We start from the raw sequence: 28,000 nt of genomic DNA on the forward strand, positions 1-28,000 counted from the left end.
ACAACATTGTTGGGGTTTATAATGGCATTCTTCCACGTGAATTTGTGATTATTTGTAGGGCGCTGAGGGGCTGGTTGGGCAAATTCCTTCTTGTGTTTATGCAATTGGATGAGAGGGGGTGATACCACACATCTACCCCACATTTCTTTTTTTGACCTGGCAAGAGGCTGCTTAAGATACCGTCCAGGGCTCATCTGATGTCAAATAAGAAAATAACAGAGAGTGTTTCAGTGCTGACTGAAGTAGTTAATCGTTTTAAATTGTGTTTTTGCATTGTTGATTGGTGCTTAAAAAAGCAGTTCCTTTCTACCATCATCCCCCAGTTCTTCCCATAAGAAATGCATTGGCGGTACCTGTTATACTGATGTACAACTGTCACACCTGGCACCATAGCAGAGAAGCATTACTAGCAGCAGCTGTCGCTACAGCTGCAGTGACCACAGACACAACCACAGTCATCGCCACGGCACAGACAACCAAAAGGAGCAACATCGGCCAGCACAGAAGGGACAACAGCATCAACCACTGATGTCACCACAGCAGGAATTAAAGAAGCAGCCACAGCTAATGCTGTGGCAGGGACAACAGGGGAACAACAACTGCAAGCACAGCAGGGACAACAGCTTCAACCACTGATGTCACCACAGCAGCAACAAGAGAAGTAACAATACCTTGTACCACAAGAGGGACCAAAACAGGATAAAATGAGATTGTAATATGGTGGGCGGGATAAGCGTCACGTTTCTGACGGAGTATTCCCCTCCGCCAAGATCTCCATCAGGCCCTCAGTCTCTTATTATGAGTTGGGGCATTTGACCACAGCAATACCTTCGGGTGAAAGTACATCCCCTTGCAACTCTGAGTGCTTTGAGGGCTGGAATTATTGAGTCTGCACCTGGCACTTATGGGTCACAACACGTGACCTCACTTTCCATCAGCATGGGGAATGTGGGTAATCCTTCAGCAAGGCAGAGCAGTAAGTCCTGACCCCTGATCTCCACACCAGTATCCCACAGCCTGACTGCTTAAGGATTCACCTGCTGAGGCCAGATGGTAAATGTTAGTGTTTTTATCCTTGCATATGGGAAAAATGCACAATATGGGACCAGGGACCATGCGGTTATTCCCATTCTGGGAAGGAAACTCAGAATCTGTGTTTTGGTAAGGGGATACAGACTGGAATAGTGAATTCTGGCCTTCAGGTATTCACACATCACATACCCGCAGACCTCTAATCGAGGGCCTATGAGGGGAAGAATTTAAGGGCTGTTGCGGCAGTGCCAGGGGCAAAAAGGACTGCAAGAACTTGTCTTTGATTGGCACAAACATCTGAGGCGCAGTATATCTCATTAAATCCAGACTCAAAGGCTACTCGCCTAAAAGTAATTTGATCACATATATGATTTGTTCAAAGTTAATAGACAATACGAGAGACCAACTGGGTCAGCAAGAAGGCTCATGTTGTCGATTTTTTTGTTTGTTTTGGACCCTGAAATAGTCTCTTTGTGGATTCTGTCACACCTTGTTCCACCCTTGATGATGTTGGTTATTCTACCTGTCTGCTGAACATTTGTAAAGCACTCTGATACCCTCAAGGGTTATGTTCCCGCTATATAAAACTTTACAAATTAATAAAATAAAAATTTAGCAAGCTATGAAAACTGATTCTTTTGTGACTCCAGCATGTCTGGCTGCAAGTCATGTATCCTGCAGCAGGATCACAGCAAATCTTTGTGCTCTTGCATACAACTTCTAAACTTTCCATATGGGACTGCTCCACCCGTGCAACAACCAACCAGGGATGTCGGTTTTTGTTTGGCCACGGTAGAAGCACTAAGATGTGCACCAGTGGCACTTAGAACATTCATGGAAAGGAGAGTGGGGGTCAGGACGGCAATGTGGGTTGGCATGGAGGTTAACATTTTTAGATATTACTGGGCAGGGTTGATTACAGACCACGGAAGACAGGGGTGTCAGCTGATACAAAGGTCCTAAGGGTAATCATGACAGGTTACCATTCTTCTTACTCGATCTGCAGACACTTCACCGCAGATATCGAACACGGACATACTCTCAGTGCTGGTATTTGCCCTGTAGTAATTGCTGCTTTATATGGCGCCGAACTCTGGGGAATTGCAAATCTAACCTCACTAGCATCCCAAGAAAACAGTTTCATCAGGGGGTATTGGGACTGCCACCATCTACTCCATTGGTCCCCCTTTCTTATGACCTAAATTTGAAGCAAATAGGAAACTTGGCAGTTTTGAGGCCATTGCTTTACTGGTGTAGACTCTGGTCAGCTCCAGAACTGACCCATTACAGGCAAGCACTAATTGAGATAATCTACCTTGATAAATCAGTTTCCCTTCCTTGGCTTCACCATATAAGGTCCTGGTTTCATAACCTAGGGCTTAAATCCTTTTGGGACGAAGCCCATACCCTTACCATAAAATCCAAGACTCGGTTAAAGCAAGTTTACTGGGATTATCTTTCGATTAGTCTTTTCCATAGTACGAATTTGGGTAGACTGACCTCGAAATTTTTGGATATCAAACCAACTCCAAGATTTGAGGAATGGCTAGATATAATTCAGCCTAGGCGAGCTAAAGCACTATTCATGAAATTTCGATATGGAATCCTTCAGATCAAGGCGTTCACCATCAAATGGGGCCCCCAGAGCGAGAATATTCATGATTCAAAGTGTGGATTATGTAATATGGAGACTATTGAAACGGTGGAACATGTTCTATTAATTTGTAAAGCCTATGACAAGCCAAGGAGAAAATGGATCCGACCTATTTGTAGGAATCTAGGAATTAGAAATTACAATGAAGCAGCCAGACTGTTAAAGTCTAGCACGATTCCTTTTATTGTCTTTGGAATACGCCGCTTTCTCCTAGCAACCTCATACATTAGGGACAGGGAGGGCCTGAGGTTTTAGTAAATTTAGATTTATAAAACACCCATAGACAAACTTATTGGTGTTATAAATGGCTAGTGGGCTTCCCATCCTGTAAGCTAATAGATCCCGGGTAGTTAATTTGCTTAAGATGTAATTTTAGAACTTTTTAAATATAATGGAAGAATACAGTTATTTCAAATTTTAGCAGCATTATTCTGCACCATGTAATTGATTTTATCAAATGGTCAAATGGCTTTCTATTTGGAAGCTAATAGTATAGTGGCATTCCGTTGGGTTTGGATTCAATTTTAGAAATTTTAACTTTTCTAGTATAAGAAATGATTACAATTGATTACTGCTTACTGATTTTAGGAGTATTACTTGTTATTTATATAACTGATTTTAATATTTGTATAATTTGATATTTTATGATTTCTTGACTGTATTATCCTTTTATGGCTAATAGTCGAATAAAGGTTTGTTTGATGATGATGATGAATTGCTGGTTTTGGTTTCTTTTTTTACGGTGTTGCCCCTGCGTACCTCTGCTCCCCTTCCCACTCTGCCCACGGGCATTTCGCCACCTCAAACTGCTGCACTGTTTATTAGGAGATGAAATGTTTGCTGACAAGTAAAACACCTCACAAAGCCTGCACACCTTCCCACTCATTATGATTCAACTGAGAGCCATCACTGGCCGCTGCAGCGGGTAATAAGAGCTGAGAACATTCGAATGTTGAGAGCTCCACTGAAGACAATTGAGAGCAGCAGACTGTATAAACTGATATGGGCCCCCTGCTCTCAACATTTCAGTTCTATCCAGAGCCTCTTCCTTTCTCTTTTCCCTGCCTCTCCAAATATATGGAGTGGGCAAGCGAAAGGCCGAGACTGTGGTGCATGGCACGGTAGAGCCTTCCCCGTCCCTAGCTCAGAGTCACTGGAGCCTTGGAGGGAGGGCGGGGGATGCTTCTCAGCTCCTGTGGCTTCCTGGCTCAGCTTAACATTAAAAAAGGTAGTTGAGTAGAGCTGGGGGAATGTTCTAGTATAGCCTTGTAGCCCGCCGTAGCAGGCTATATCGGCCATTAAAAGTCCGCTCCAGCGTTAAAGGCCCGAGCCGAAGTGCCTGAGGTTAGTCCTTTGAGTGAGGTCCCTCTTGTGGAGTCCATTAGGACTGAGGTTAGTCCTGTGAGAGGTCCCTCATGGATGGGGGTAGCTTGTGCAGTTTATTAAGACTCTGCCACAGGACTGAGTTAGCTCTGTGAGTGAGGCCCCTCTTGTGCAGTCCATTACCACTGTGCTGCAGGACTGAGGTGAGTCCTGTGAATGAGGTTCCCCTAGGATGGGGGTATCTTCAGGACTGAGGTGAGTTCTGTGAGTGAAGTCCCTCTTACATGAAGGTATCACGTAATGTCCATTACCACTGTGCCGCAGGAGTGAGGTGAGTCCTGTGAACAAGGTCCCTCTAGGATGGGGGTATCTTCAGGACTGAGGTGAGTTCTATGAGTGAGGTCCCTCTTGGATGAAGGTATCATGTGGAGTTCATTACCACTGTGCCGCAGGACTGAGGTGTGTCCTGTGAGTGAGGTCCCTCTTGTGCAGTCCATTAAGACTGTGCCGCAGGACTGATGTGAATTCTGTGAGGGAGGTCCCTCTTGGATTGGGTATGTTGTGGAGCTCATTATCACGGTTGCACAGGACTAAGGTGAGTCCTGTGAGTCAACTCCCTCTTCTGGAGTCCATTAAGACTGTGCTGCAGCACTGAGGTGAGTCCTGTGAGCGAGGCCCCTCAAGTGGAGTCCATTACCACTGTGCCACAGGGCTGAGGTTAGATCTGTGAGTGAGGCCCCTCTTGGATACGGCACCTTATGGAGTTTATTATCACAGAAGCAATTCACAAGGAGCACCGCGACAATAGGGCCCTGTAAGGCACCCTTGTACACACAGCATTCTCTCCCAGTTGTGTTGGATTAGACAGATGCTGGTACACAAAGTATTCTCTCCCAGTAGTGTTGGACTGGACAGATGCTGGTACTCACAGCATTCTCTCCAAGTTGTGTTGGCTTAGACAGATGCTGGTACTTACAGCATTCTCTCCCAGTTGGGTTGGATTTGACAGATGCTGGGGCGCACATCATTCTCTCCCACTTGTGTTGGATTAGACAGAATCTGGTGCTCATAGCATTTTCTTCCAGTTGTGTTAGATTAGACAGATGCTGGTACACACAGCATTATCTCCCAGTTGCGTTGGATTAGACAGATGCTGGTACACACATCATTCTCTCCTGGTTGCGTTGGCTTAGACAGATGCTGGTAAACACATCATTCTCTCCCGGTCGTGTTTGATTAGACAGCTGCTGGTATACACATCGTTCTCTACCAGTTGCGTTGGCTTAGACAGATGCTGGTACTCACAGCATTTTCTCCCAGTTGTGTTGCATTAAATTAGACAGATGCTGGTACTCACAGCATTTTCTCCCAGTTGTGTTGGATTAGACAGATGCTGGTATGCACAGTATTCTCTCCCAGTTGCGTTGGATTAGACAGATGCTGGTACACACAGCATTCTTTCCATGTTGCATTGGATTAGACAGCTGCTGGTACACACATCATTCTCTCCCAGTACTGTTGGATTAGATAGCTGCTGGTACACACAAGATTCTCTCCCAGTAGTGTTGAATTAGACAGCTACTGGTACACACAGTATTCTCTCCCAGTTGTGTTGGATTGGACAGATGCTCGTACACACAGCCTTCTCTCCCAGTTGCATTGGAAAAGACAGCTGCTGGTACACACAGCATTCTCTCCCAGTTGCGTTGGATTTGACAGATGCTGGTATGCACATCATGCTCTCCCAGTTGCGTTGGATTAGACAGATGCTGGTATGCACAGCATTCTCTCCCAGTTGTGTTGGGTTAGACAGATGCTGGTACACACAGTATTCTCTCCCAGTTGTGTTGGATTAGACAGATGCTGGTATGCACAGTATTCTCTCCTTGTTGTGATGGATTAGACAGATGCTGGTACGCACATCATTCTCTCCCAGTTGTGTTAAGTTAGACAGAGGTGGAACGGTATGCCACACACCAGAATCACTCTAAGGGCACCATGGGGATGCGCAGTACAAGGAGGATGCTGGCAGAACTCACCATTTCACCTGCCCCGCTGCTTTCCAAGTCTTCTATCTTCTCAGGCTCCATATGTTATCTGGAGTGGGTTAACGCTCAGTGGACCTTGGTATAGCCAGGCATGGAGTAACTCCTTACATACCCTTCGGTGTGCAGTGCTCCTAACATCCCTGGTCCTCTGAGGCTCAGCCCTTGTTTGTACTGCAGACATCACAGAGGAACAAAAGGGTCATCTGGTCTCATAGAGGCCCTGGACAGACACAGTGTGTGGGTAATGATGGTACAAGAGCCAAGGCCTCTGACAGGCCTGATGCATAGGTAATACACAGAATAAGGGCGGAAGCTTAAGACAGACACCATGTATGGGTAATACACAGAACAAGCACTGAAGCTTAGGACAGACACCGTGTATGGGTAATACACAGTACAAGGGCTCAAGATTAGGACAGACACCGTGTATGGGTAATACACAGTACAAGTGCTGAAGCTTAGGACAGACACCGGGTATGGGTAATACACAGAACAAGAGCTGAAGGTTAGGACAGACACCGTGTATGGGTAATACACAGTACAAGTGCTGAAGCTTAGGACAGACACCGTGTATGGGTAATACACAGTACAAGCGCTGGAGCTTAGGATAGACACCGTGTATGGGTAATACACAGTACAAGCGCTGAAGCTTAGGACAGACACCGTGTATGGGTAATACACAGTACATGCGCAGAAGCTTAGGACAGACACCGTGTACAGGTAATACACAGTGCAAGGGCTGAAGCTTAGGACAGACACTGTGTACGGGTAATACACAGTACAAGAGCTGAAGATTAGGACAGACACCGTGTGTGGGTAATACACAGTACAAGCACTGAAGCTTAGGACAGACACCGTGTATGGGTAATACACAGTACAAGGGTGGAAGCTTAGGACAGACACCATGTACGGGTAACACACAGTACAAGGGCGGAAGCTTAGGACAGACACCGTGTACGGGTAATACACAGTACAAGCGCTGAAGCTTAGGACAGACACCGTGTATGGGTAATACACAGTACAAGTGCTGAAGCTTAGGACAGACACCGTGTATGGGTAATACACAGTACAAGCGCTGAAGCTTAGGATAGACACTGTGTATGGGTAATACACAGTACAAGCGCTGAAGCTTAGGACAGACACCGTGTACGGGTTATACACAGTACATGGGCAGAAGCTTAGGACAGACACCGTGTACGGGTAATACACAGTGCAAGGGCTGAAGCTTAGGACAGACACCGTGTATGGGTAATACACAGTACAACAGCTGAAGCTTAGGACATACACCGTGTGTGGGTAATACACAGTACAAGCACTGAAGCTTAGGACAGACACCGTGTATGGGTACTACACAGTACAAGGGTGGAAGCTTAGGACAGACACCATGTACGGGTAACACACAGTACAAGGGCGGAAGTTTAGGACAGACACCGTGTATGGGTAATACACAGCACAAGAGAGGAAGCTTAGGACAGACACCGTGTACGGGTGTAGGAAAGTACCATCTTGCCTGGCATGTTACCCCCATTTTTCACTGTATATATGTTGTTTTAGTTGTATGTGTCACTGGGACCCTGCTAGTCAGGGCCCCAGTGCTCATAAGTGTGCCTGAATGTGTTACCTGTGTTATGACTAACTGTCTCACAGAGGCTCTGCTAACCAGAACCTCAGTGGTTATGCTCTCTCATTACTTTCAAATTGTCACTAACAGGCTAGTGACCAATTTTACCAATTTACATTGGCTTACTGGAACACCCTTATAATTCCCTAGTGTATGGTACTGAGGTACCCAGGGTATTGGGGTTCCAGGAGATCCCTATGGGCTGCAGCATTTCTTTTGCCACCCATAGGGAGCTCTGACAATTCTTACACAGGCCTGCCACTGCAGCCTGAGTGAAATAACGTCCACGTTTTTTCACAGCCATTTTACACTGCACTTAAGTAACTTATAAGTCACCTATATGTCTAACCTTTACCTGGTAAAGGTTGGGTGCTAAGTTACTTAGTGTGTGGGCACCCTGGCACTAGCCAAGGTGCCCACACATTGTTCAGGGCCAATTCCCTGGACTTTGTGAGTGCGGGGACACCATTACACGCGTGCACTGCATATAGGTCACTACCTATATGTAGCTTCACAATGGTAACTCCGAATATGGCCATGTAATATGTCTATGATCATGGAATTGCCCCCTCTATACCATCCTGGCATAGTTGGCACAATCCCATGATCCCAGTGGTCTGTGGCACATACCCTGGTACTGCCAAACTGCCTTTCCCGGGGTTTCACTGCAGCTGCTGCTGCTGCCAACCCCTCAGACAGGCATCTGCCCTCCTGGGGTCCAGCCAGGCCTGGCCCAGGATGGCAGAACAAAGGACTTCCTCTGAGAGAGGGTGTTACACCCTCTCCCTTTGGAAAATGGTGTGAAGGCAGGGGAGGAGTAGCCTCCCCCAGCCTCTGGAAATGCTTTCATGGGCACACATGGTGCCCATTTCTGCATAAGCCAGTCTACACCGGCTCAGGGACCCCTTAGCCCTGCTCTGGCGCGAAACTGGACAAAGGGAAGGGGAGTGACCACTCCCCTGACCTGTACCTCCCCTGGGAGGTGCCCAGAGCTCCTCCAGTGTGCTCCAGACCTCTGCCATCTTGGAAACAGAGGTGCTGCTGGCACACTGGACTGCTCTGAGTGGCCAGTGCCATCAGGTGACGTCAGAGACTCCTTCTGATAGGCTCCTTCAGGTGTTGCTAGCCTATCCTCTCTCCTAGGTAGCCAAACCTCCTTTTCTGGCTATTTAGGGTCTCTGTCTCTTGGGATTCCTTAGATAACGAATGCAAGAGCTCATCCGAGTTCCTCTGCATCTCTCTCTTCACCTTCTGCCAAGGAATCGACTGCTGACCGCGCTGGAAGCCTGCAAAACTGCAAGATAGTAGCGAAGACGACTACTGCAACTCTGTAACGCTGATCCTGCCGCCTTCTCAACTGTTTTCCTGGTGGTGCATGCTGTGGGGGTAGTCTGCCTCCTCTCTGCACTAGAAGCTCCGAAGAAATCTCCCGTGGGTCGACGGAATCGTCCCCCTGCAACCGCAGGCTCCAAAGAACTGCATCACCGGTACCTTGGGTCTCCTCTCAGCACGACGAGCGAGGTCCCTTGAATCCAGCAACTCTGTCCAAGTGACTCCCACAGTCCAGTGACTCTTCAGTCCAAGTTTGGTGGAGGTAAGTCCTTGCCTCCCCACGCCAGACTGCATTGCTGGGAACCGCACAGTCCAGCCTGGGTCCACGGCACTCTAACCTGCATTGCACGACCTCCTAAGTTGTCCTCCGGCGACGTGGGACTCCTTTGTGCGACTTCGAGTGAGCACCGTTTCACGCATCCTCGTAGTGCCTGTTTCTGGCACTTCTGTGGGTGCTGCCTGCTGCTGAGAGGGCTCCTTGTCTTGCTCGACGCCCCCTCTGTCCCCTGATGCAATTGGCGACATCCTGGTCCCTCCTGGGCCACAGCAGCATCCAAAAACACTAACCGCACGATTTGCAGCTAGCAAGCTTGTTGGCGGTCTTTCGGCGGGAAAACACTTCTGCACGACTCTCCACGGCGTGAGGGATCCGTCCTCCAAAGGGGATGTCTCTAGCCCTTGTCGTTCCTGCAGAAACCTAAGCTTCTACTGTCCAGTAGCAGCTTCTTTGCACCCACAGCTGGCATTTCCTGGGCATCTGCCCATCTCCGACTTGCTTGTGACTTTTGGACTTGGCCCCCTTGTTCCACAGGTACCCACGACTGGAAATCCATTGTTGTTGCATTGTTGGTTTGTGTCTTCCCTGCAGAATTCCCCTATCACGACTTCTATGTCCTTTGGGGAACTTTAGTGCACTTTGCACTCACTTTTCAGGGTCTTGGGGTGGGCTATTTTTCTAACCCTGACTATTTTCTAATAGTCCCAGCGACCCTCTACAAGGTCACATAGGTTTGGGGTCCATTCGTGGTTCGCATTCCACTTTTGGAGTATATGGTTTGTGTTGCCCCTATCCCTATGTGTCCCCATTGCATCCTATTGTAACTATACATTGTTTGCACTGTTTTCTAAGACTATACTGCATATTTTTGGTATTGTGTATATATATCTTGTGTATATTTCCTATCCTCTCACTGAGGGTACACTCTGAGATACTTTGGCATATTGTCATAAAAATAAAGTACCTTTATTTTTAGTATAACTGTGTATTGTGTTTTCTTATGATATTGTGCATATGACACTAAGTGGTACTGTAGGAGCTTCACTCGTCTCCTAGTTCAGCCTAAGCTGCTCTGCTAAGCTACCATTATCTATCAGCCTATGCTGCTAGACACCCTATACACTAATAAGGGATAACTGGGCCTGGTGCAAGGTGCAAGTACCCCTTGGTACTCACTACAAGCCAGTCCAGCCTCCTACATTGGTTGTGCAGCGGTGGGATAAGTGCTTTGAGACTACTTACCACTCTTGTCATTCTACTTTTCATAAGAGAAAAATATACAAAACAAGTTCAGTGTATATACACATAACCAAAAAGTTTTGCATTTCCTCTTTTCACTCTTTTCTAAGTGCTGAAAAGTACTTCTAAACTTTCTAAAAAGTTCTAAAAAGTTTAAAAAGTTTTTTTCTGTCTTTCTAAAAATTCTGAAAACTTTTTTCTCTTTTTCTATCACTTTAACTCTCTCTAAAAAATGTCTGGCACAGGCCAAAATGTTGATCTGTCCAAACTTGCATATGACCACCTTAGCTGGAAAGGAGCAAGGAGTCTCTGTGTAGAGAGAGGTTTGAGTGTGGGGAAGAATCCTTCCTTGGAATTGTTACTTAACATGCTTAGAGAACAAGATAAGGCTAAAAGTGCCCCATCTGTAGAAAAAGTAGCTAATGGTTCCCAATCTGATCCAGGGACTCCCCCAGGAAAAGATTCAGGAAAGAAACTTCTTAGCCTGCCCATTACTAGACAGTCTAGCATAGTTGGTACTGAGGTGGAGTCACATCATACAGATGATGTGCTCTCACATTACACTGTCAGCCAAGCTGTTAGGGTGCCCTCTGTAAGGGACAAGTCTCCTTCTGTTCATTCCCATCATACCTCTGTATCTAGAAATGTCCCTCCCACCAACCCTGATGACAGATTGTTAAAAAGGGAACTCAATAAGTTGAGGGTGGAACAAACCAGACTGAAGCTTAAAAAGCAACAGCTGGATTTGGATAGACAGTCTTTAGAATTAGAGAAGGAAAGACAGAAGTTGGGTTTAGAAACCCATGGTGGCAGCAGCAGTATTCCCCATAGTCATCCTGCAAAAGAGCATGATTCCAGGAATCTGCATAAGATAGTTCCCCCTTGTAAGGAGGGGGATGACATTAACAAGTGGTTTGCTGCACTTGAGAGGGCCTGTGTTGTACAGGATGTCCCTCAAAGGCAGTGGCCTGCTATCCTATGGCTATCATTTAGTGGAAAAGGTAGGGATAGGCTCCTTACTGTGAAAGAAAGTGATGCCAATAATTTTACAGTTCTTAAGAATGCACTCCTGGATGGTTATGGCTTAACCACTGAACAGTACAGGATAAAGTTCAGAGAGACCAAAAAGGAGTCTTCACAAGACTGGGTTGATTTCATTGACCATTCAGTGAAGGCCTTGGAGGGGTGGTTACATGGCAGTAAAGTTACTGATTATGACAGCCTGTATAACTTGATCCTGAGAGAGCATATTCTTAATAATTGTGTGTCTGATTTGTTGCACCAGTACTTGGTGGACTCTGATCTGACCTCTCCCCAAGAATTGGGAAAGAAGGCAGACAAATGGGTCAGAACAAGGGTGAACAGAAAAGTTCATACAGGGGGTGACAAAGGGAACAATAAGAAGAAAGATGGTGAAAAATCTCAAGATAAGCATGGGGATAAGGGTAAAACCAAAGATCCCACTTCAAATCTTAAACACTCTTCAGGGGGTGGGGATAAAACAAATTCTTCCTCTTCTTCTCAACCTACACTATTTAAAAAGCCTTGGTGCTTTGTGTGTAAAAACAGAGGCCATAGGCCAGGGGATAAGTCCTGTCCAGGTAAACCCCCTGAGCCTACCACCACTAATACATCAAGCTCTAGTGCCCCTAGCAGTAGTGGTACTAGTGGTGGGACTGCTGGCAACAGTCAAGTTAAGGGTGTAGTTGGGTTCACTTATGGGTCCATAGTAGAAACTGGGGTAGTCAGTCCCAAGACAGTTTCTGTCACACCTAGTGGCATTGGCCTTGCCACACTGGCTGCTTGTCCCCTTACCATGGATAAGTACAGGCAGACAGTTTCAATAAATGGTGTTGAGGCCTTGGCCTACAGGGACACAGGTGCCAGTATCACTCTGGTGACTGAAAACCTAGTGGCTCCTGAACAACACATCATTGGACAACAGTACAAGATTATTGATGTCCATAACTCCACTAAGTTTCTTCCCTTAGCTATAATTCAGTTTAGTTGGGGTGGAGTTACTGGCCCTAAGCAGGTGGCGGTATCACCTAGCTTACCTGTAGACTGTCTCTTAGGTAATGACCTAGAGGCCTCAGGTTGGGCTGATGTAGAGTTTTATGCCCTCAGGTTGGGCTGATGTAGAGTTTTATGCCCATGCAGCCATGTTGGGCATCCCTGAGGAATTGTTCCCTCTCATTTCTTCTAAAATGAAAAAGCAAATGAGAGAAGGCCTGAAAACTCAGGATCCCTCTCCATCAACAGGTAAAAAAGGGTATCACAGTATCCCCTAACCACCCTACCATTCAGGATACCATTCCTGTGGTGGGAGAAACCTCTCCTGGGGTGGCACCTGTTCCAAGGGAATCATCAGCTGGCAAAGCTGAACTTCCTGAGGTAGAAGTACCTCTCTGTGGGTTAACTAATATTGGTGAGAAAAACAGCACCATTTTAGTTAACATGGAGCATCCCTCCAACCCTCCCAGAGAAACGTTAGTGCAGAAACCCTGCACTGCCTCACAACACTTAGGACAGCATCCCTGCCCTAGTGTGGAGCTCATAGGACAGCATCCCTGCCCTGCTCCAACTCAAGAGAAACAGCATCCCTGTTCTCTCTTCCAGCCATATGGACAAAGTTTTTGCCCAGCTATGGCTTTTCTGAGACAGCATCCCTGTCTGGCATTTCCATCACTACAAATAGGTTCAGTGGACAATTCCCACTGCTCTAAACTAAAACTTACTGATATAAACTCTGAAAATACATCTTCACATTGTTGCTTAGCTAAAAAAACTTCAAACAGGGTGGTTTACATCCCCACAGGGAAGTAACCATATAGTGGATGATAAAGGGAGTAACCAGTCTATTGCAGAGCTACTCTCTACTTATCACCACTTAGACAATAAAGTCTCAACTGGCCAAGGTTAGCCTTATTGTCCTTCGTTTGGGGGGGGGGGGTTGTGTGAGAAAGTAGCATCTTTCTAGCCTTGTTACCCCCACTTTTGGCCTGTTTGTGAGTGTATGTCAGGGTGTTTTCACTGTCTCACTGGGATCATGCTAGCCAGGGCCCAGTGCTCATAGTGAAAACCCTATGTTTTCAGTATGTTTGTTATGTGTCACTGGGACCCTGCTAGTCAGGACCCCAGTGCTCATAAGTTTGTGGCCTATATGTGTGTGTTCCCTGTGTAGTGCCTAACTGTCTCACTGAGGCTCTGCTAACCAGAACCTCAGTGGTTATGCTCTCTCATTTCTTTCAAATTGTCACTAACAGTCTAGTGACCAATTTTACCAATTTACATTGGCTTACTGGAACACCCTTATAAATCCCTAGTATATGGTACTAAGGTACCCAGGGTATTGGGGTTCCAGGAGATCCATATGGGCTGCAGCATTTCTTTTGCCACCCATAGGGAGCTCTGACAATTCTTACACAGGCCTGCCACTGCAGCCTGAGTGAAATAACGTCCACGTTATTTCACAGCCATTTTACACTGCACTTAAGTAACTTATAAGTCACCTATATGTCTAACCTTTACCTGGTAAAGGTTAGGTGCAAAGTTACTTAGTGTGAGGGCACCCTGGCACTAGCCAAGGTGCCCCCACATTGTTCAGGGCCAATTTCCCTGACTTTGTGAGTGCGGGGACACCATTACACGCGTGCACTACATATAGGTCACTACCTATATATAGCTTCACAATGGTAACTCCGAATATGGCCATGTAACACGTCTATGATCATGGAATTGCCCCCTCTATACCATCCTGGCATAGTTGGCACAATCCCATGATCCCAGTGGTCTGTAGCACAGACCCTGGTTCTGCCAAACTGCCTTTCCTGGGGTTTCACTGCAGCTGCTGCTGCTACCAACCCCTCAGACAGGTTTCTGCCCCCCTGGGGTCAAGCCAGGCTTGTCCCAGGATGGCAGAACAAAGGACTTCCTCTGAGAGAGGGTGTTACACCCTCTCCCCTTGGAAAATGGTGTGAAGGCAGGGGAGGAGTAGCCTCCCCCAGCCTCTGGAAATGCTTTCATGGGCACTTTTGGTGCCCATTTCTGCATAAGCCAGTCTACACCGGTTCAGGGACCCCTTAGCCCTGCTCTGGTGCAAAACTGGACAAAGGAAAGGGGAGTGACCACTCCCCTGACCTGCACCTCCCCTGGGAGGTGTCCAGAGCTCCTTCAGTGTGCTCCAGACCTCTGCCATCTTGGAAACAGAGGTGCTGCTGGCACACTGGACTGCTCTGAGTGGCCAGTGCCACCAGGTGACGTCAGAGACTCCTTCTGATAGGCTCCTTCAGGTGTTGCTAGCCTATCCTCTCTCCTAGGTAGCCAAACCCTCTTTTCTGGCTATTTAGGGTCTCTGTCTCTGGGGAAACTTTAGATAACGAATGCAAGAGCTCATCCGAGTTCCTCTGCATCTCTCTCTTCACCTTCTGCCAAGGAATCGACTGCTGACCGCGCTGGAAGCCTGCAAAACTGCAACATAGTAGCAAAGACGACTACTGCAACTCTGTAACGCTGATCCTGCCACCTTCTCGACTGTTTTCCTGGTGGTGCATGCTGTGGGGGTAGTCTGCCTCCTCTCTGCACTAGAAGCTCCGAAGAAATCTCCCGTGGGTCGACGGAATCTTCCCCCTGCAACCGCAGGCACCAAAAAGCTGCATTACTGGTCCCTTGCGTCTCCTCTCAGCACGACGAGCGAGGTCCCTCGAATCCAGCAACTCTGTCCAAGTGACCCCCACTGTCCAGTGACTCTTCAGTCCAAGTTTGGTGGAGGTAAGTCCTTGCCTCCCCACGCCAGACTGCATTGCTGGGAACCGAGACTTTTGCAGCTACTCCGGCCTCCGTGCACTTCCGGCGGAAATCCTTTGTGCACAGTCCAGCCTGGGTCCACGGCACTCTAACCTGCATTGCATGACCTCCTAAGTTGTTCTCCGGCGACGTGGGACTTCTTTGTGCGACTTCGGGTGAGCACCGTTTCACGCATCCTCGTAGTGCCTGTTTCTGGCACTTCTCTGGGTGGTACCTGCTGCTGAGAGGGCTCCTTGTCTTGCTTGACGTCCCCTCTACCTCCTGGCGCAATTTGCAACATCCTGGTCCTTCCTGGGCCACAGCAGCGTCCAAAAACGCTAACCGCACGATTTGCAGCTAGCAAGGCTTGTTGGCGTTCTTTCGGCGGGAAAACACTTCTGCACGACTCTCCACGGCGAGAGGGATCCGTCCACCAAAGGGGAAGTCTCTAGCCCTTTTCGTTCCTGCAGAAACCTCAGCTTCTTCTGTCCAGTAGAAGCTTCTTTGCACCCGCAGCTGGCATTTCCTGGGCATCTGCCCATCTCCGACTTGCTTGTGACTTTTGGACTTGGTCCCTTTGTTCCACAGGTACCCTCGACTGGAAATCCATCGTTGTTGCATTGTTGGTTTGTGTCTTTCCTGCCTTATTCCCCTATCACGACTTCTTTGTCCTTTGGGGAACTTTAGTGCACTTTGCACTCACTTTTCAGGGTCTTGGGGTGGGCTATTTTTCGAACCCTATCTGTTTTCTAATAGTCCCAGCGACCCTCTACAAGGTCACATAGGTTTGGGGTCCATTCGTGGTTCACATTCCACTTTTGGAGTATATGGTTTGTGTTGCCCCTATCCCTATGTGTCCCCATTGCATCCTATTGTAACTATACATTGTTTGCACTGTTTTCTAAGACTATACTGCATATTTTTGGTATTGTGTATATATATCTTGTGTATATTTCCTATCCTCTCACTGAGGGTACACTCTGAGATACTTTGGCATATTGTCATAAAAATAAAGTACCTTTATTTTTAGTATAACTGTGTATTGTGTTTTCTTATGATATTGTGCATATGACACTAAGTGGTACTGTAGGAGCTTCACTCGTCTCCTAGTTCAGCCTAAGCTGCTCTGCTAAGCTACCATTATCTATCAGCCTATCTGCTAGACACCCTATACACTAATAAGGGATAACTGGGCCTGGTGCAAGGTGCAAGTACCCCTTGGTACTCACTACAAGCCAGTCCAGCCTCCTACACCACTCACTCTCAGTCCGGAGGACTTGAGTCACCATGTTAAAAGCTGTTCCACTTTGAGTGAGTTCAGAACTCTGCGGGTAAGCAGCGTCAACATCATATACAGCACGTGTCAGGTGACTCGTGAGATTGCCCTTCTGCACAAGAAAGCGTGTCATGCTCAGGATGGGAAAATCAAGAACAGTTCTCACATAGGCGCGGCCCAAGGCACTTGGGAGCATTCACATGATCCTTCCCAAATCATACTTTATTAATTCATTTTTAATGTATGTCAACCTTTAGTTACCCTACAGCATTTCCAGACACTGCTCCTGTTTTCTGATGATGTAAACTTTTGAAGTGGTCCATAAGCATTCCCATTGGGTAATCCAGCCCTGTGTTTCTACTCTAAGGTCCTAGCCTCACAAGGAAATAGACCACTGAAGTTACTTCAGCATCTTTCCATGGACAAGGGCTTATGGTCGTCTTGGACAGTGAAGGTTGACACAAGCACAGAGGAACACAACGCAACCTCTTCCCTGGATGGTTTATGTTGTAATCCTCTTCCTCAGCCGTCACCCATTTCTGTTCTGTTAGTAGCCGATTCAAGAAAGACACTCTAAGATGCTGTTCCATTGTGCTAAAATGGCACCCTTGTTATAAACAGCCATCGGCTTTGATACTGCCTACAGTAGCCGGGCTCCTGAAGTACAGTTCTCATGCCTGAAGGCTCCTGAAGTACAGTTCTCATGCCTGAAGGCTCCTGAAGTACAGTTCTCGGGCCTGAAGGCTCCTGAAGTACAGTTCTTGGTGCCTGAAGGCTCCTGAAGTACAGTTCTCGGTGCCTTAAGGCTCCTGAAGTACAGTTCTCGGTGCCTGAAGGCTCCTGAAGTACAGTTCTCGGTGCCTGAAGGCTCCTGAAGTACAGTTCTCGGGCCTGAAGCCTCCTGAAGTACAGTTCTCGGGCCTGAAGGCTCCTGAAGTACAGATCTCGGGCCTGAAGGCTCGGGAAGTACAGTTCTTGGGCCTGAAGGCTCCTGAAGTACAGTTCTCTGTGCCTGAAGGCTCCTGAAGTACAGTTCTCGGTGCCTGAAGGCTCCTGAAGTACAGTTCTCGGTGCCTGAAGGCTCCTGAAGTACAGTTCTCGGTGCCTGAAGGCTCCTGAAGTACAGTTCTCGGTGCCTGAAGGCTCCTGAAGTACAGTTCTCGGTGCCTGAAGGCTCCTGAAGTACAGTTCTCGGGCCTGAAGGCTCCTGAAGTACAGTTCTCGGGCCTGAAGGCTCCGGAAGTACAGTTCTCGGGCCTGAAGGCTCCGGAAGTACAGTTCTCGGGCCTGAAGGCTCCGGAAGTACAGTTCTCGGGCCTGAAGGCTCCTGAAGTACAGTTCTCGGGCCTGAAGGCTCCTGAAGTACAGTTCTCGGGCCTGAAGGCTCCTGAAGTACAGTTCTCGGGCCTGAAGGCTCCTGAAGTCCAGTTCTCGGGCCTGAAGGCTCCTGAAGTACAGTTCTCGGTGCCTGAAAGCTCCTGAAGTACAGTTCTCGGGCCTGAAGGCTCCTGAAGTACAGTTCTCGGTGCCTGAAGGCTCCTGAAGTACAGTTCTCGGTGCCTGAAGGCTCCTGAAGTACAGTTCTCTGTGCCTGAAGGCTCCTGAAGTACAGTTCTCGGTGCCTGAAAGCTCCTGAAGTACAGTTCTCGGGCCTGAAGCCTCCTGAAGTACAGTTCTCGGGCCTGAAGGCTCCTAAAGTACAGTTCTCGGGCCTGAAGGCTCCTGAAGTACAGTTCTCGGGCCTGAAGGCTCCTGAAGTACAGTTCTCGGGCCTGAAGGCTCCTGAAGTACAGTTCTCGGGCCTGAAGGCTCCTGAAGTACAGTTCTTAGGCCCGAAGGCTCCTGAAGTACAGTTCTCGGGTCTGAAGGCTCCTGAAGTACAGTTCTCTGGCCCGAAGGCTCCTGAAGTACAGTTCTCGGGCCCGAAGGCTCCTGAAGTACAGTTCTCGGGCCTGAAGGCTCCTGAAGTACAGTTCTCGGGCCCGAAGGCTCAGGAAGTACAGTTCTCGGGCCTGAAGGCTCCTGAAGTACAGTTCTTGGGCCCGAAGGCTCAGGAAGTACAGTTCTCGGGCCTGAAGGCTCCTGAAGTACAGTTCTCAGGCCTGAAGGCTCAGGAAGTACAGTTCTCGGGCCTGAAGGCTCCTCAAGTACAGTTCTCGGGCCTGAAGGCTCCTCAAGTACAGTTCTTGGGTGCCTGTCAAAGGTGTCTTGCAATTTCACAGTCAAAATTAAGTATTTGGTCAACTTCTTGGAAGTCAAGACTGTCAATGGAACAAATACAATCCTACATTCTACACAAAATTCCAGTAATACTCCACAAGTCCTTGATAGACCCTTTTGTGGGTCTAGGCCCAGCCAACCTCCCAGTGCACCTTCACAAGATAAACCACCTAGATATGGCCCATCTGACCCTTGATGACGAGCTTTGCACCCAGTAGTGTCTGACAAACCCTGCTCAGGTGGTTTACTGCCAGCTAGTGATGACCACTAAACAGGTGACACCGAAATCCTTCAGCCCAGAGAGGCTGACATTCTTAGGTATTTGAAGGTCGCAGGGAGCCGTTCAGCCCAGACAACACAACCCAGACCTGGTAAAGTCCAATGACGTTTCAAAACTCTTTTTTTTCCTTTGTTCCAAGTTTAAAGCACAAACTTCCTGTAGCCACTGGTCAAATCAAATGTGAATTACTTGCAGCACCTGGGTTGCTCATAGGCTCCTTTGACGCGGGTCTCGGTTTGCTCATTGAGACCACGGTAGTCCATGCAAAACCTCAGGTCCAGCTATCTTGCTTAGGTGCCAATAAAACTCTGAACTTGCCCATCGACTACAGGTTTATGAATGATGATATGATCCAGCATCATGGCTATTTTAGCCTTGATGCAGCTGTGCGCCTTTTCTCACATCCAGTAGATGTGACTCAAGCTGTTGATGGTAAGTGTTCGCACTGCATCTTTGGTCACCAACAAGAAGTCTGAGAAATGTCTCAGCGGAGCCCTGCGCTTACCTTGCTGAGAAGGTGTCATATCTGGAAGGGGATTAACTCGAGCAATCCATTCATGCTTGGGATAACCACAAAGAAAGTGGGGGAGGGCTCCCTTTCCTCCTTGTCCGTTTCACTACTAAGATCGCTACCATCTTGCCCATCTCAAGCCCGGACACTGGATATACTCCGTGGGACTCATGACCTTTACCCAGGTCCATGGCACCTCCCACAACAGTGAACAGTTCAGCAAGCTTCTCCTCTGGACATGTGGGCAGCATGATGACATGATCCAACAAGGACTGATCACCACTTAATTTCTCAAAGATCTAAAAAAAGCAGAGTTCAGTGAACACTATAAAGTGGCAGATCTCCTTTCATCACAACACAATGATCGAAAATCACGAATAGGGATAGTGTGTCACAACATCACCCCTGTCCTGAAGCTGGCACTTGAAAACATTAGGAAACCTAAATAAGGACCCAACAAACGGTTCACTGTGAACAATCTGTTCTAAAAAAATATATCTGCTCCCCTGGTCAACAATAATGTAACCCCAGTCCAAAGCTTACAAATTGTCATACAAGGCATGTAGAAAGTGATCAGAAATCCATTTGGAGAGAAACAAAATTACCTGCCAACTGCATTAATGAGGCTTACAACCAACCCAGGGAAATTTTCAAAATCTACAATGAACTGAAAACTGAGAAGCCTTACAAAACAACTCATGCTCAACACCACAACACTGTGAAGACCCACTACAGTTATTTGAATAAAAATAAAAATATATAGGTCTCATCCTAAACAAACCTCAGTCCCTTCTCTACCCAGCCCTCCAGCCTATTTCACGACACTTGTCTTTTCTTACTTTAAACCCACTCACTGGAGAGGAAATAACCAAATTAGTCTTTAAGATCAAAGCATGTAATCTGTGATAGGTATCTTATCCTGCGTCCTGCATGAAACATGTCTGTCGGACCTCGTAATCTGACATGAACGCTCTGATAATCTCCTCACTTATACCCACCATGGAATATTTCCACCCCTAAAGAAAGTCACTGCAGACTCACAGGTGCAGGACAACCTTCAACCATACCACTATACTTACTGGACACCTGCAAGAGTCTGGAAATAGAGACAAGATGACACCAAACAAACCCAGCAGTGGAATGACCTCCGCTCTCAAGTCCACCCTCAGAAGGCAGGAGTTCATTGCCACGCGTGATGAAGGCCATCGTGTAGCATTGAGCCTCCTTGATGTACCGCACCCTACGCCACAGGCTGTCGTAACCTATGGCTGTTCAGACTGCGCGATAGGTACAATGAACTGGTTCAATATTTTATAGTCATACTCGGCAAGTGTTCATGTTTCTGCAGAGTCCACACCTGTAGGTGTCAGTGCAGTGACACACGGGGCTCCATCATCTTTTCCACTTCTGTTCAAATGCTGCCCTTATCTGGGCTACATTCACTTCCAGAAGTATGCTGATGGCACAAAGATCTACGCCTTCCAGGGGAACAGTTCAGACAATTTGGAGGGCCCTTACAACATCACATAGTGCCTGGATGGTATATGTTTTGAGCTTAGACGGAGCTGAAACAGTCTAAAACTAATCCTAAGAAGACAAGACACCACTTATTTTTCTGAGTGGCTTTCTAGTCTATGGTCTGCACCTCTAACCACTCAGTGAGCAAGAAACCTGTCTCATGTTTGACTCAAACCTGTCTTTCACTGCTTAATTCAACACCTTAGTGAAGGGAGGGACAATATGCAACTTTCCTTACTTTGTAAATTCCTCTCTCTCATGCAAACATCTCACTAATCTGAACTTGCAAAATGACTTGGTTTGACATGGATAGGATGTTGTCATGTGATTCATACAGGCCTGTGAAAGTGCTCGACCATGAGACCTGAAAGACTCTAAACCAGCCGCTAAGATGTGCCTATACACAAACACATAAAAGTGCTTTCTGTCTCAGGGCGGGTGCTAGAAGACACTCTGTATCATTGACAAGGCCTTCTTGCAAAAGCTGGACCATCACCACACCCCCACTGGGAACCTAACAGTATCATCACATATTCTCCTCTAACTGTCAAAAACCAGGGCGTAACCGTTTGAAGTCACAGGTTCAAACCGGTGGCAAGCACTGGTCTTCAAACTGAGAGCTAAATGTAACGTAACTACAAACAACTCCTACAACTTCTAAAAATTAAACTTTTTAAGAAAGAATCCCTGTCTCCTTAGGAGATGTGATCAAAGAGTGTTGGAATGATGCCCATCACACCCGAATGAGCTCTTATGATCTCATCTCCTACACCCACATTTTTGTCCTTGATGTGTAAGTCAGGACTACAACTCTATCATAAGATGACAATAAGCTCTTTCTAAACCACCTAAAAAATAAATAAGGGTCCAACTGGTGTACCTCGTACACAATCAGTTTCTTTTTCCAGTCATACAGTTTCTTCAGCAGCTCCTGTTTTGCCCGAACATTCCTTTCCACCCTGTGTATTCGCTGTGCCATCTTGCGCAAAAGCCAAGTGTGTAATGTAGCATGTCAGTTATGGAGGTCTTTGGGTTTCCTTCTCCACTGTCCTTCCACAAATTGAGGTGGTTATGAGAATGTTCCCCATACAAAAGTTGAAAAAAAGGCACAAATATGTGAAAAGTAAGCAAGGCAAGAGGATGTCCCTCTTTCTCCACAATGGTTGCTCCAAAGGACCCCTCATGTTCTGGAGAGTGTCATTGTAGCTTTCAATTAGTTCATTGGCTTGTGGGTGGTATAACGTGGATAAAGTGTGGCCTACACAAACCTCAGCCCACATAGCCTTCAGTTAAGTTCAAGTGAAGTTTTGTTCCACGGTCTGAAGCCTCTTTGGGGAATCTAAACCTTAAAAAGGTGCCAATCAGAGATGTGGCTGGCGCAGGGGCAGGTGTGCTCCGCAACGGATCTGCTGCTAGATATAATGTTGCACTTCTATGTCCACCATGATATATTTATTTCCAGATGTCAAGGGGATTTAGGGGAGTGACTTTATCAATCAGTCTCAGAAGGAACGACCACTGCTAATGGTACTGGTAGTGCGCTTGTGTGACCTTCAAACTTACCACTCCACTGACAAGTAAGACATGCATGGCAAGATTCATGCCAGTCCAACAGAAATTAGAGGAAAAAAACCTTGGCTTAGTATTTTTAACCACAACTCGTCCAGATAAAAGAACCTCATGGCTCTCTTACTAAGGATGTTCTGGTGCATCAAAGGGAACTAGCAGCCTTCTCCTGGCTCCAGGTTTTGGATGTGAGAGCTCACTACACAGAGGACAACTTCTGACTTCCTGTCTTTGGGTTTGTGCTCAGGCATTCTGGTAGAGCCCCTTCAGAGGGTGACATTTTGACTAAGCTTTGTCAAACTCCAGCTAACCAAGGCCTCCAGCTTCAAGCACCTCCGGGAATTCTGGTAGGCCACCAGGTTCAGCTGTTGTCAACTTCTTCTCCTCCTCCAAAGAGATCACCTTCCCAGACTGTTGCATGCCACTAGACGTCCCCCAGAAACCCTGTCTCTCTTCACTCAGACTGCTCTGCTGACTCCCCTGGGCCATTCCCCAGCAGTCAGTCCATACTGAGCAGTCAGGCCTCGCCATCGATCGCCAGCTCTGCATTGGTGACCGGGTACCAAGACGCGATAAAAGAAGAAGCCAACAATAACCTGGGGCAAGTATTCTGTGCTTGCACCGGTGTCTTGCATGCCAGCCATCCTGGTACCATAAACCCATCTAGGTTTCAGAGAGTCCTGAGTCTTGGGAGGGACTTAAGGTTTGATATCCCTTATGCCCTCTCTGCGGTCTACAGGCAGCAGCCACACGTCTGAGTAGGTACTCATCTCTCACCCAGACCAAACGTAGTCTAGAGACATGCAGTGTTGGGGCCATGCTTGCACAGTTACTGTTCATTCCTAGTGCCCCACAGCTGTAACACCCATTCCTCGATTTAGTGATGATGCGCCTCTCGGCTAGACACACTATTCCTAGCCATGGGGCCATCTGAAAAACATCCATTCAATTTAAGCCTTTCCCCTTGCGGAGTCACCTGGTAACAACTGTGGTTACTCTTAGAAAGTTGCACCTGCTGTGGGGTACTTGCCACCTGAGTATCCCCCTCCTTCTGGCCTATCTGGATTATTACTCACGTGACCGCATGAGCTGCTAGTTCCTTGAAACCAGTGATCTGTAAACCAGCCAGATGCCAACGCAGCTCCACTGGGTGAACACCCAGAGGTTGTTCAGCTAATAGCAGATAAATAAAGACATCAAAGGTTGATACCTTCCTTCCTGTACACACCCTCAGGCTCTTATTATTGCATAAACGTCTCCCAGTTCACACTTGTCACCTTCCAACACTCTTAAACTACTGCAATAAGCTGGCATTAGTACAAATATTTCACGTGGAGCATCCTTCATCCATTCATAGTCGGTTCTGTTTCTGTCATTCAATTCCATCACAGCTTTATTACAAGCTAGTGCTAATGTAAATATCAGAGTTGCATTTTTACCACCTCCCTTAAGTTGTTCATGACACATACAATTCAAAACCATCCATCCATGTCATTACGTCATCTGCTAGCGTGTAACTGGAAGCTAGATTCCTAGGATTGGGAAAGGGGGGTTAATCTTCTCAAGTGCAGAGCTTGGATCTTCAACAGAGATTGCCCTGGTTCTTTCTACCTCTCGCTTCTTAAGTTTGGCGGCTTTGGGAAGCTTGTCTCTTACAAGTCGCTGTCTTTCTGCTTTTGCCTCAGCTTTTCCTCTCTGTCCCTCTCCTCCTGTCTTGTCTCCTGCTCTTGGATTTATCTCTTCCTCTCAAGGTGTAGCAGTTCTTGCTTGAGTTTCTTTCTTTGCAATGCTCTCTTCTATAACCTTCTTTAGCGCCAATTCTAACTCAAGTCTTCTAAGTGCTATTTGAATGCTACCAGAGGACACAGGATGAACAGTGCACTTGTGAACCTGAGTCAATGAATCAAACTGAGTGAACTCACAGCTGTTCAAATGACTGGAGCCCAATGGCCTCACCACCTACTGCACCAGGGCTGATCTCCTAGCTGTTTGAGACACTGGTCGCATGTCAGCCCGTATCCTACTCCGCCCAAGAGCCTCCTACGGAGGGCTGTCGGGCTCCTCGGTAGAGAAAAAAGGAATAGAGGGGACGGTCATAAGCTGGAAACCTCCTCCTATAGAGGGGACGGTCATAAGCTGGAAACCTCTTCCAATAGACGCCATGGTCATAAGCCGGAAACCTCTTCAAGGATAACCACACACATCAGGTTAATTGGGTACATTACACTCTAAACCGCCTTTAACACGTGTAGCACCCTTAAACCTTAGTTCTCCCTCAAGTACTCTAGGACATATTCGTGGATTTTCTGGCCTAGGCCATCACTCTGCACCATCAACAGTCACAAGTCTGCAGAAGACGCGCTTTACCAGGGGTCTGTGGACAGTCACTAAGCGGCAGCCAGCCCGAGCCATCCAGCCATGGATGCATCAGAACTGGCTCGGCCTTACAGGATGAAAGTCTGAAATGCTGACTGTGAGCCCCTTTCTACCCTACATCTGCCTTTCAACTTGTCAACCCAGCGAGAGTTTGCAACTTGGTGTTCCTCTTCGAAGGCATACTAACTCATCTAGTAAGACTCCCCAGGGATGCATTCTCTCATCTCTGTCTGCTGCAGGGCTCTTCTTTGTGGAAGTAAGCCCTGCTCCCAAAACTCAAATGCTATCTATGTTAGAATTATGAGCAAACCTCTCCCCATACTTCAGAGCCCACACCAAGCTGGCAGGCTCCTCCAGAAACGTCCTCCAGGGACACATCCACACAATGGCTGCCCTGAGGATGTACTCACTGCTGAGGAAGAAGAGGGCGCAGTTCAAGGCTATGCATCCTACCACCCCCAGGTCCAAGGAGTCACAAACTCCCTGAGGTCTCCAGCAGACCTCCTCGCTGTACAGTCCACCTCACCAAGTAGAGACGCATCTCCCAGGACTTTGCGGTATCATGAGTCCCTCAGAACTCTCAAGACTCCAGTTTCCAGCTTCGCCGATGGGTAGGGCAGGACCTACTGTGTTCTTCACCTATTCCGAGGGTGGTTGTCCTACCCGTATCCATCTCTCCGCAGGGTGGATGTCACCTGAGGCTTGCGTCGCAGGGTGCGCACAGCCCGGCCAGGGCACAGCATGGGTGGAAAACTCTATCTCATAATACATCATACCCAGTACAAACTCCCCATACTCATCGTAAGACTGGTCCATCAGCTGACCCTTGACCCCTCCAATCAATCTTCATGAACCACTGAATCCCCTCTCTTTCCAGCTACTCAATGTTACAAGGAATCCAGCTCACCTCCACACCCCTAAGGTTCATCTCTGCCAAAAACAAATGATACTCACACCTGTAGGCCTCTGCACCCCGCCTTTCCATCTCCCTGCCCCCCATCTCTTACTGCCCCCCATCTCTGACTGCCCCCCATCTCTGACTGTCCCCCATCTCCCTGCCCCCCTATCTCCCTGTCCCCCCCATCTCGGACTGTCCCCCATCTCGGACTGTACCCCATCTCGGACTGTACCTCATCTCCCTGTCCCCCATCTCGGACTGTCCCCCATCTCCCCGTCCCCCATCTCGGACTGTCCCCGTCTCCCATCTCGGACTGTACCCCATCTTCCTGTCACCCATCTCTGACTGTCCCCCTTCTCTCCCTGTCCCCTATCTCTGACTGTCCCCCATCTCCCTGCCCCCAATCTGGGACTCCTGGGCAGCCCTTTGGCCGTCCCTTCTCTTCAACTGCTCTTACATTCTGCCCATCTCTTCCTCCTGCCTGGCTATCTGAATATCTTCCCTTTATTCTCATTCCTTGCCATCTCCTTCAACATGTCTCTGCCCATCTGCCTCTGTGCCACACATTACCTCTCGCTGTCCCTCCCATGTGACACCCTCCTCTCACCCTCCCGCTGTACCCTTCACTGCCAACCCCTGAGACTTGTTACCTGAAGGCAGCAGAGATGCTGTTGAGGACCACAGCTTGTCCATAAGGACCACTGATGCCACCCACTGAGCCCACCTCCCTCCGGTGAGACAGGCCGCCCTTCCCTGCCCCCTCTGAGACTTGTTACCTGTAGGCAGCAGAGCTGCTGATGAGGACCACAGCTTGTCCACAAGGACCACTGATGCCACCTACTGAGCCCACCCCCCTCTCTCCGGTGACACAGGCTGCCCTTCCCTGCCCCCGAGACTTGTTACCTGAAGGCAGCAGAGATGCTGTTGAGGACCACAGCTTGTCCACACGGACCACTGATGCCACCTACTGAGCCCACCCCCCTCTCCCCGGTGACACAGGCCGCCCTTCCCTGCCCCCCCTGAGACTTGTTATCTAAAGGCAGCAGAGATGCTGATGAGGACCACAGCTTGTCCACAAGGACCACTGATGCCACCCACTGAGCCCACCCCCCTCTCTCCGGTGACACAGGCCGCCCTTCCCTTCCCCCTCTGAGACTTGTTACCTAAAGGCGGCAGAGATTCTGATGAGGACCACAGCTTGTCCACAAGGACCACTGATGCCACCAACTGAACCCTGTAGGAGGCTGGACTGGCTTGTAGTGAGTACCTAGGGCTATTTGCACCTTGCACCAGGCCCAGTTATCCCTTATTAGTGTATAGGGTGTCTAGCAGCTTAGGCTGATAGATAATGGTAGCTTAGCAGAGCAGCTTAGGCTCAACTACGAGACGAGTGAAGCTCCTACAGTACCACTAGTGTCATATGCACAATATCATAAGAAAACACAATACATAGATATACTAAAAATAAAGGTACTTTATTTTTATGACAATATGCCAAAAGTATCTCAGTGAGTACCCTCAGTATGAGGATAGCAAATATACACAAGATATATGTACACAATACCAAAATATGCAGTAATAGTATTAGAAATCAGTGCAAACAATGTATAGTTACAATAGGATGCAATGGGGACACATAGGGATAGGGGCAACACAAACCATATACTCCAAAAGTGGAATGCGAACCACGAATGGACCCCAAACCTATGTGACCTTGTAGAGGGTCGCTGGGACTGTAAGAAAACAGATAGGGTTAGAAAAATAGCCCACCCCAAGACCCTGAAAAGTGAGTGCAAAGTGCACTAAAGTTCCCCAAAGGACATAGAAGTCGTGATAGGGGAATTCTGCAGGAAAGACACAAATCAGCAATGCAACAACAATGGATTTCCAAACGAGGGTACCTGTGGAACAAGGGGACCAAGTCCAAAAGTCACAAGCAAGTCGGAGATGGCCAGCTGTGGGTGCAAAGAAGCTGCTACTGGACAGTAGAAGCTGAAGATTCTGCAGGAACGACAAGGGCTAGGAACTTCCCCTTTGGAGGACG

General features: G+C 47.9%; 1 protein-coding gene across 3 annotated transcripts in view; it reads right to left on the reverse strand.

Annotated features, from left to right (window-relative positions):
• Positions 1-28,000, reverse strand: part of C1_1H2orf81 (chromosome 1_1 C2orf81 homolog) — a 102,000-nt gene that overhangs the window by 41,987 nt on the left and 32,013 nt on the right. The window lies entirely within an intron of this gene.

The sequence above is a fragment of the Pleurodeles waltl genome, chromosome 1_1 (genome assembly GCF_031143425.1).
Source record: "Pleurodeles waltl isolate 20211129_DDA chromosome 1_1, aPleWal1.hap1.20221129, whole genome shotgun sequence".
NCBI classification, from domain to species: domain Eukaryota; kingdom Metazoa; phylum Chordata; class Amphibia; order Caudata; family Salamandridae; genus Pleurodeles; species Pleurodeles waltl.